This window comes from Lipotes vexillifer, unplaced genomic scaffold (assembly GCF_000442215.2).
Source record: "Lipotes vexillifer unplaced genomic scaffold, Lipotes_vexillifer_v1.1 scaffold216, whole genome shotgun sequence".
Lineage (NCBI taxonomy): Eukaryota > Metazoa > Chordata > Mammalia > Artiodactyla > Lipotidae > Lipotes > Lipotes vexillifer.
In genome coordinates this window covers 3,346,220-3,356,179 of record NW_006779100.1, presented here as the reverse complement: position 1 = coordinate 3,356,179, position 9,960 = coordinate 3,346,220, and positions in this window count along the sequence as shown.

Here is a 9,960-nt window from a genome sequence, read left to right as displayed (position 1 = left end):
CTCTTTCCCATTCCAGCCACAGTAGGAACTATGCCCGGACCTTCACCCGCTTCTTCCCACCCTTTGCTACTGTCCCTCCTGGGGAGCTCTGCCCTGGTTGGCTTCAGGGCCAAACTAACTGGGTTCAAATCCTGTTCTGCCACTCACTGGCTGTGTGACCTTGGCCAAGCTGCTTGGGGTTTTGAGGCTCAGTTTCCTTCTGTATAAAAAGAGACTAATAATACCCACTTCACAGGGGTATAAAGTGCCAGGTGCACAATGTTCCTCAGCAGTGCTGTTACCGTCTAAATTCTACCATTATAGGCTCAAATCCTAGCCTCTTTCTGTGAAGCCTTCTTTGACCCCTCCTCTGATCTGTTCCTCCTCTGAACCTCCAGGACGATTCCACTCGATAATTAGTCATGCATGTTGTGACTCCCCTTGACTGTGACCTTCAGCAGTTATTTACATCCATCTTGCTGTGTAACTTTGCACGTGTCTCTGACTGGTCTTTGCACCTCAGTTGCAGGCAGGGCAGAGATGCTGAGCTTTGCAGGAAGAGGACACACAGTCCTGCTGTTAACTTAGTGCTTTGCATGGAATAGTGGCTCGACTCATCTATGCTGATTTAATTTAGTGTTGATATCTTTAGACCAGAATTAGGAGTGGCCAGAAAGGGCTTTGCCTGAGGCATGTCAGCAAACCAGAGGAGATGGACATTCCCCTGTCTCCTTCTACAACTTGGGGCAATTTTAACAATCCTTTAACAGCTTAGAAAGTTCTTTCCAACGTCTAATTGGAGTCCTGCTTGCTGCAGTGGAAGCTGTTCTCCTTGGGCCTCAGGCTATTGGTGTCTTGGTCCTGAGTAGTGGGGGGGACCAATTGCCTTTTGGGTTATGCTAATAAGATTGGATTCTAGTCTTTAGGCCAGGGTTCAGCAAACTGTAGTCCTTGGGCCAAATCTGTCCCACCATATGTTTGTTTGTTTGTTTTTAAATAAATTTATTTATTTTATTTATTTATTTTTGGCTGTGTTGGGTCTTTGTTGCTGCTCGCGGGCTTTCTCTAGTTGCAGCGAGTGGGAGTTACTCTTCGTTGCGGTGCGCGGGCTTCTCTTGTTGCAGGGCACGAGCTCTAGACACATGGGCTTCAGTAGTTGCGGCGCACGGGCTCAGTAGTTGTGGCTCATGGGCTTAGTTGCTCCAAGGCCTGTGGGATCTTCCCAGACCAGGGCTCGAACCCGTGTCTCCTGCATTGTCAGGTGGATCCTTAACCACTGTGCCACCAGGGAAGCCCCCACCATCTGTTTTTATAAATAAATTTTTATTGGAACACAGCCATGCTCATTCGTTTGTGTATTGTCTATGGCTGCTTTTGTGCTACAGTCATAGAAATGAGTAGTTGAGACACGTGCAAAGCCTAAAATATTTACTATCAGATGCTTTACAAGATCTCCCAAGGAGGGGGTGTAGGATCCTAAGAGCAGAAGGTGGAGGAAGAAATCCTAGGAAGCACCAACACTGAAGGGCAAACAGAGGAAATAGGTCCAGCAAAGAGATTTAGAAAAAGGGGTTCCAGGGGCCAAGCTGAGTAGAAAAGGCAGGTCAAATAAGCAGTAGTCAGCAAGCCTGAGAGGCAGTCCCTAGCATTAGCAATTGGTAGGTCATGGCTTGGGTGACCAATTTGTCCTATTTTGCTTGGAACTTTCTGTTTTAGCACTGAAAATCCCACATCCTGGGAATGCCCTCAGTGTTGGCACTGACAGCTGGTGACTCTACTGCTCTCCTCACCAAGAATGACATCAAGAAAAGTTTAGCTTGCAAAGTAACTAACTTCCGGAGACATTATTTTCCCAATGAGCTGATAAACCTATGTCCTAGCTGGATCCTCTTTGAATCACTCCAAGCATGATAACAACATGAAGCCCTCTCTTTGTACAGCCCTTGACCATTATGCAACCTCATTCCATCCTTACACAACCCTGTGAGGTAGGAGTTCATAGCCCTAATTTTATAAGAATGGAAACTGAGAGGTGAAGTGATTTGACTAAGCTCTCATGACAAGTAAGTAGCAAAGAGAGGCTCAACTTCAAGCCTTATATCTCCAGAAGCACACGCTCCAGCTGCCTCCACAGCTCTGCTTGTGTATGTCTATAGTCTAGGATGCTGGGCTCGAGGCTGGTGGGATTGTGGCTCATTGTAGAGTCAGGCGGAGCCCGTGAGATTCTTGGGAGCATGGAAGGAGTCCCACAACTATGTGCAGATCAATACAGAAGGAGTAAGGCTGCAGGTTCAGACAAAGGCCGACATATAAACTGAAGAGGGGCCATATTCTATGCAATAGCTGGGCTCTTTTTGTTTTCTGGCTGCACTGTGTGACTTGCAGGATCTTAGTTTCCTGACCAGGGATTGAACCTGGGCCCCAGTAGTGAAAGCACCAAGTCCTAACCACTGTACTGCCAGGGAATTCCCAATAGTTGGGCTCTTAAAGATATTTTTTTATTGTGGTAAAATATGCATAATATAACATTTACCATTTTAACCATTAAGTGTACAATTCAGTGGCATTAAGTACATTCACAATGTTTTACAACCATCACTGCCATCCATTTCCATTACTTTTTCATCATCCCCAACAGAAAATCTGTACCCATTAAACAATAACTCCCCATTTCCTCCTCCCCCTAGACGCTGGTAATCTCTATTCTATTTTCTGCCTCTATGAGTTTGCATATTCTAGGTACCTCATGTAACTGGAATCATACAGCATTTGTCCTTCTGTAACCGGCTTCCTTCACTTAACGTAATGTCCTCAAGGTTCAATCATATTGTAGCATGTGTCAGAGTTTCCTTCCTTTATATGGCTGAATAATATTCCATTGTATAAATACTACATTTTGTTTTTCATTCATCTGTTGCTGGATGGGCTCTTTTCATATTCTTACACTTCTAAAAAAGATAATCATATATTTCTGATGTTTTTAAGTGTCATTTCAGAGACAACAAGATACTATATGCCTCCTGAAGAAAGAAGACCATGCCACCTATGAAGCATCCTTCCCCCCAAAATAAAACTCAAATTTGCTCAAGCCTCTAGATCTATTTGCCAATTTATAGGAAATACAGAGGCCAGAGTATCATATTAAACTACCCCATGGGGATACAATCAACAAAGTCCAGATTGTGGAAAATCTGTAGGGTAAATGACCTAGTTTCTCCCACAAATGAGTTGTGAGGGAAAAGAGGAAGAGATAGAAGAGAAACCTGTAGGTTAAAAGATACTTAAAAGTCACATCCTGCAAATATTCTTGCTATTCTGATTTTATAATAATCAGAGCAGGCTAAGAGTTTGCTACACTAAGACCATGCATGTGTCCCCAGACCTAGTTCTTTCCCCAGGTCTGGTTTTATAAATGCGGGTGATAAATCAAGCCTGATTTATATAATGCATCTTATGTGGGAAATGTCTGTGACTCTAGGTATCTGATCAACCTCGAGAAATTACAGCACAACTAGTGTAATAACTTTTGAAGATAACTATTGCTAATTTGATGATTACCAGTTGCCATTAAAAAAATTTAAAAAAAAAAAAAAAAAAAAAGTCGACTAACTGCAACATGTAAATCTTGATTCAAACAAACAAGCAATTAAAAGTGTAATAACTTTTGAAGATAACTATTGCTAATTTGATGATTACCAGTTGCCATTAAATGAATTGTAAAAAAAAAAAAAAAAAAAGTCGACTAACTGCAACATGTAAATCTTGATTCAAACAAACAAGCAATTAAAAAAAAAACTTTGTGAAGATAATTGGAAATTTGAACATTGATGATTTGATGATATTAGGGAATTATTATTTAAAACCTTTAGGTGTGACAATGGTACGTGGTGTTGTTTAAAAAATAATGAGCCATGGCCGCTGGGCCTGCGCGTCCGGAGCCTGTGCCCCGCGGTGGGAGAGGCCACAGCGGTGATAGGCCCGCGTATCGCAAAAAAAAAAATAATAATCCTTGGGCTTCCCTGGTGGCGCAGTGGTTGAGAGTCCGCCTGTCGATGCAGGGGACGCGGGTTCGTGCCCCGACCTGGGAAGATCCCACATGCCGCGGAGCAGCTGGGCCCGTGAGCCATGGCCGCTGAGCCTGTGCGTCCGGAGCCTGTGCTTCACAACGGGAGAGGCCACAACAGTGAGAGGCCCGCAAACAGCAAAAAAAAAAAATCCTTATCTTTTAGACATACACACCAAAGTGTTTTCAGATGAAGTGATATGATATCTGGGATTTGTTTTAAAGTTACAGTCATAGGGGGGAGTATAGTTGAAACAAGATTTCCAGGAGTTGATTGAACCTGTATGATGGGTACTCAGGGGTTTGTTATATTTTTTCTTTGATTTTGTCTGTGTTTGAACTTTCCCAAGTTAGACTTTTTTATGTCATTTCAGAGACATGCTCCTTATTTTGGGGCTGATACTCGGCAGGTACTCTCTTCTGCACCCACACTGCAAGTGTCTATGCAAAGGAATAAAGGATCTTCGGCTAATGCATTTTGAGGAACAATATTCAACATGTACTCTTGTCACCTGAACATCACTTGCTATCACACAGTTATGCAATTCCGTGAGCTTTATTTGCGATCCTTTCTGGAGTGTCATATTGTGGTAGCTTACTGTGTGACGAGTATCATCATGCTTTACCTGTGCCATTTCTTCTAAGCCTCACAATAACTCTATGACTTACACATTATTATCAGCCTCCATTTTACAGATGAGGAGAGTCAGAGAGATTAATAAGGGCTAACATTTATTAACCACTTACTACCTGTCAAGTACTAGACTAATTGCTTTAAATGAATTTGCTTGTTTTATCCTCACACTCTTATGAGGTAAGCACTATTATTATCCCCATTTTATAGATGAGGCAATTGAGGCTTAGAGAGGCTAGAACTTGCCAGCAGCTGCTAGACCACGTGTCCTCTCAAGCCGTGTGGCCCCAAAGTCCATGCTTTTTTCACTCTGCCCAGGACACAGACCAGCAGAGTGACTCAAGGCAAGCATTCCGGGCTCTGCTATTTATTAGCCGTGTGGCCTTGGGCAAATTATTTCATCTTCCTCAGCCCGGTTTCTGATCTGCAAAATGGGGATAAGAACATCACCTCCCTAATAGGGTGAGGATGAGGACTAAATGGGACAATGCCAGCCAAGGGGTTAGCTTAATGCTGACCCATAGTGAAGGCTCAGTTGCTGTAAGGGATATTTATTATTACCAGCCTTCTCCCTTAGGGGCTTCTCAACTTGAGTCAGATTGCTTTAGGAGCTTACGAATTTTCTGGAAAAAACTGGCCTTTCCGTGGTCATCTGGGCTATTTTATGTGGACCCTGCTGTGACGTTTTTCTTTGAGGCGTGGATGGGGCTTTACTTTTACTTTTATTTAGAGCCAGGGCAGGGATTATTCTGACCTTTGAGAAGTAAAAGATTAATAAACAGATGACCATGAGCCAGAGTCACTGTGGGCGTTGCTCTGGTGTTTCATTCTTGCCGGGTTTCTGAAATTGGTTCCTGGTTCAGGCTAGAGGAGCTCTTAGGAACACCGTGTGCTACCCCCGAGTGCCCTGATGTGGACGCACATAAATAACACAGATGTTAATATGTCTATTCATTCATTGCCATGGTACAGGGGAAAGAACATGGGCTTTGAGTCTTGGGGACCTCAGTTTGAATCCTCACTCTGCCACTTGCAGGCTGTGTTTCCATAGCTGTGAGTTGGGAAAGTTATGAAAACAAAGCTAACAGTTAGGGCTTCCCTGGTGGCGCAGTGGTTGAGAGTCCGCCTGCCGATGCAGGTGACGTGGGTTTGTGCCCCGGTCCGGGAAGATCCCACATGCCGCGGAGCGGCTGGGCCCGTGAGCCATGGCCACTGAGCCTGCGCGTCCGGAGCCTGTGCTCCGCAACGGGAGAGGCCACAGCAGTGAGAGGCCCGCGTACCGCTAAAAAAAAAAAGCTAACAGTTATAGAATGCTTCCTGTATGCTGGGAACTGTTCTTTTTACATATTAACTCATTGAATTGTTAAAAAGTTAATAAACTTTATTTTTAAAAGCAATGTTAGGTTCATAGCAAAATTGAGCTAAAAGTACAGAGTTTCCACATACCCCCTTCACCCTCCCCACCACCAGCCTTCCCCACTATGAACATCCCACACCACAGTGGTGTATTTGTTACAACTGATGAACCTACACTGACACATCATCATCACCCAAAGTCTGCAGTTTACATTAGGGTTCACTCTCGGTGTTGTACATTCTGTGGGTTTGGATTAATGTATAACGACATGCATCCATCATTGTAGTATCATATAGAGTAGTTTCACTGCCCTAAAAGTCCTCTGTGCTCCGCCTATTCATCCCTCCCTTATCCCAATCCTGACAACAGCTGATCTTTTTATTGTCTCCATAGTTTTACCTTTTCCAGGATGTCACAGAGTTGAAATCATATAGCCTTGTCAGATTGATTTCTTTCACTTAGTAATAAGCATTTGTTTCCTCCATGTCTTTTCATGGCTTGATAGCTGGTTTCTGAATAATAATCCATTGTCTGGATGTACCACAGTTTAACCATTCAGCTACTGAAGGACATCTTGGTTGCTTATAAGTTTTAGCAATTATAAATAAAGCTGTTATATCCATGTGCAGGTTTTTGTGTGGATATAAGTTTTCAACTCCATTGGGTAAAGAACAAAGAGGACAACTGCTGGGTCATATGGGAAGAGTGTGTTTAGTTGTATAAGAAACTGCCAAACTGCATTATCAGAAAATCCACAAACAACAAATGCTGGAGAAGGTGTGGAGAAAAGGGAACCCTTCTTGCACTGTTGGTGGGAATGTAAATAGATACAGCCACTATAGAGAACAGTATGGAGGGTCCTTAAAAAACTAAAAATAGAACGACCATATGACCCAGCAATCCCACTACTGGGCATATACCCAGAGAAAACCATAATTCAAAAAGACACGCACAAAAAAAAAAAAAGACACGCACCCCAATGTTCATTGCAGCACTATTTACAATAGCCAGGACACGGAAGCAACCTAAATGCTCAACAACAGATGAATGGATAAAGAAGATGTGGTACATATATACAATGGAATATTACTCAGCCTTAAAAAGGAACGAAATTGGGTCATTTGTAGAGACGTGGATGGACCTAGAGACTGTCATACAGAGTGAACCGGTTTGCAGGGCAGAAAGTGAGACACAGATGTAGGGAACAAACGTATGGACACCAAGGGGGGAAAGCAGGGCGGGGGGTGGGGGTAGTGGGATGAATTGGGAGATTGGGATTGACATGTACACACTAATATGTATAACACAGATAACTAGTAAGAATGTGCTGTATAAAAATTAATTAATTAAATTAAAAGAAAAACCCAAAACTGCCAAACTGTCTTCCACAGTGGCTGTGCCATTGTGCATTCCCACCAGCAATGAATGAGCGTTCCTGTTGCCCCACATTCCCACCAGCATTTGGTGTTGTCAGTGTTCTGGAGTTTGGCCTTTCTATTAGGTGTGTAATAGTACCTCGTTGTTTTAATTTGCAATTCTCTATGACACGCGATGTAGAGTATTTTTTCAAATGCTTATTTGCCGTCTGTATATCTTCTTTGGTGAAGTGACTGTTCAGGTCTTTGGCCCATTTTTAAATCAGATTGTTTGTTTTCTTATTGATGTGTTTTAAGAGTTCTTTGTTTATTTTGGATAACATTTCTTTATTAGACGTGTCTTTTGCAAATATTTTCTCCCAGTCTGTGGCCTGTCGTCTCGTTCTCTTGACATTCTTTTACGGAGCAGAAGTTTTTAATTTTAATGAGGTCCAGCTTACCAGTTTTTTCTTTCATAAATGTCCTTGGTGTTGTATGCAAAAAATCATTGCTGTAGCCAAGGTCATCTAGGTTTCCTTCTATGGTATCGTCTAGTAGTTTTGTGTATTTGTCTTTTACATTTAGGTCTATGAGTCATTTTAATTTTTGTGAAGGGTGTAAGGTCTGTGTTTAGACTCTCTCTTTTTGCCTGTGGATGTCCAGCTGTCCCAGCAACATTTGTTGGAAACACTAAACTCATTTGATTTTCAAAATAAACTTTGAGGCAAGCAGTATTAGCCCACTTTTTCAGATAAAGAAACTGAGGCACAGAGAGGTTTTGTAAGTCACCCAGAGTAACACAGCTAGCCTTGACCGAGCTGGAATCTGAACCCAGGCAACCTGGCTCCCGAGTCCATGCACTCAATCCCTATCTATAAAAATAATGTCTCCCTCAGGGACTTCACTGGGGGTCCAATGGTTAAGACTTCGCCTTCCAATGCAGGGGTGTGAGTTTGATCCATGGTCGGGGAGCTAAGATCCCACATGCCTCGTGGCCAAAAAACCAAAAAATATAAAACAGAAGCAATATTGTAACAAATTCAATAAAGGCTTTAAAAATGGTCGACATCAAAAAAATCTTTAAAAAAAATGTCTCCCTCATACATTTGTTGTGACGAATAGAGATAGTGTGTAGCACATAGTAGCTGCTCAGAAAGCAATAGTGATAATCATTGTCCTACTTAGCTTCCAAGGTTCTGTTCAAATGGCATGTCCTCAGAGCAGCTTTCTTTCATTCCTCCGGCCAAATAAGCCATCCATTATAGTGTCATCTCACCATCCAAGGGATGACAGCGTGGTGAATCCCACTGCAGTCAAAGTTCAATACCAGCCCCCGCCCTCTCCATGTGAGTTCCCTGGAGAGAGGCTCCAGGTCTGATAGCTCTATGTCCCTCAGAATGTGCTGCACTTGGCACTTAGCAGGATCTCAGTAAAAGTGTGCTGCATTGAGTTTGGGTTACATGCTATTCCTTTATCCAAAATGCACATTCTGGGTTTGGTCTATTCCTCAGGATCCCTCAGTTCTTACTCAGCTCTTAGCTCCTGAGCCCCCTTGCTTGAACCTTCCCTGGTCTGTCAGGTTGGGCCACCCCTGCCAGAAGTTCCTGGTTGGGCTGTTTATGGAGGCAGCTGCCCTTGTCTGCTACACCCTTTTACCTGCACCACCCCACTCAGTTTCTTCCACGTTCTGGGGTACCTCCCTTCAGTATGGACACTGCCCTTAGAAATGCCCACCTCTCTCTCTCAGCTCAAGGCGTAGCACCTATCTTGGAGGTCTGGTCTCTAAATGTCTCTGGCCTCTTCCTGAAAGTCTAAAATTCCTTCTCAATGGGTAGAGCAGCTAACCCGATATTGATAGGACATGAGGACCCAGGGGCAGACCTCATTCCAAAGAGCTTCTGAAAGCTGTTAATCTTGGCATTGCTGGACTCCTTTGGGGAGTGAGTGCCATTTATGGCTATGATTCCTGGGCCTTGGCTCATCCTTTAGGCAGCTCCACCTGAGGCAGGGCTCTCTCAGGCCAAGCCACCAGGAGGCTGTGTCCACCTTGCGGAGCACATTCTTCCAGTACTACCTTGGGCATGGCTGGCAGTGCCTGCTTTGGACTAGGCCATCTGGCATCCTCCAGCAGCACCCCGTGTCTGTCTCTGCAGAGCCACCCTGGAAAGATGTGGCCCGCGAGGCTCAGTTGTTCTCTCTGGACAGCACTGTCCTGGGCAGCACCCTCTTGGACACAGCCAGCAGAGTCCACCAGTGCCTGCCGTGGACAGGGCCTGTTCTATACATTCAGCATGACCCAGGGGCCTGCCCTGGGCACGCTCAGAAGCCCCCAGTGCCCAGTGCAGAGAGGACTTCCAGGCAGGGCCTCTCGGACCCGGACCGAGGCCTCCAGGGCAGCTCCCGGTGCCCGCCTGGCCCGCTCTGGAGGCGCGCCCAGGCGCTGCCAGGAAGGACGGCCGTTTATCCCCGGAGCCGCCAGCAGGGAGCTCACTTTCGGCTCGGCTCGTGCGGCCGCGGGGGGCGGCGCTGCGCTGCGCCGTGCTGCGCTCCTGCCCGGACCGGGCTGGGGCCG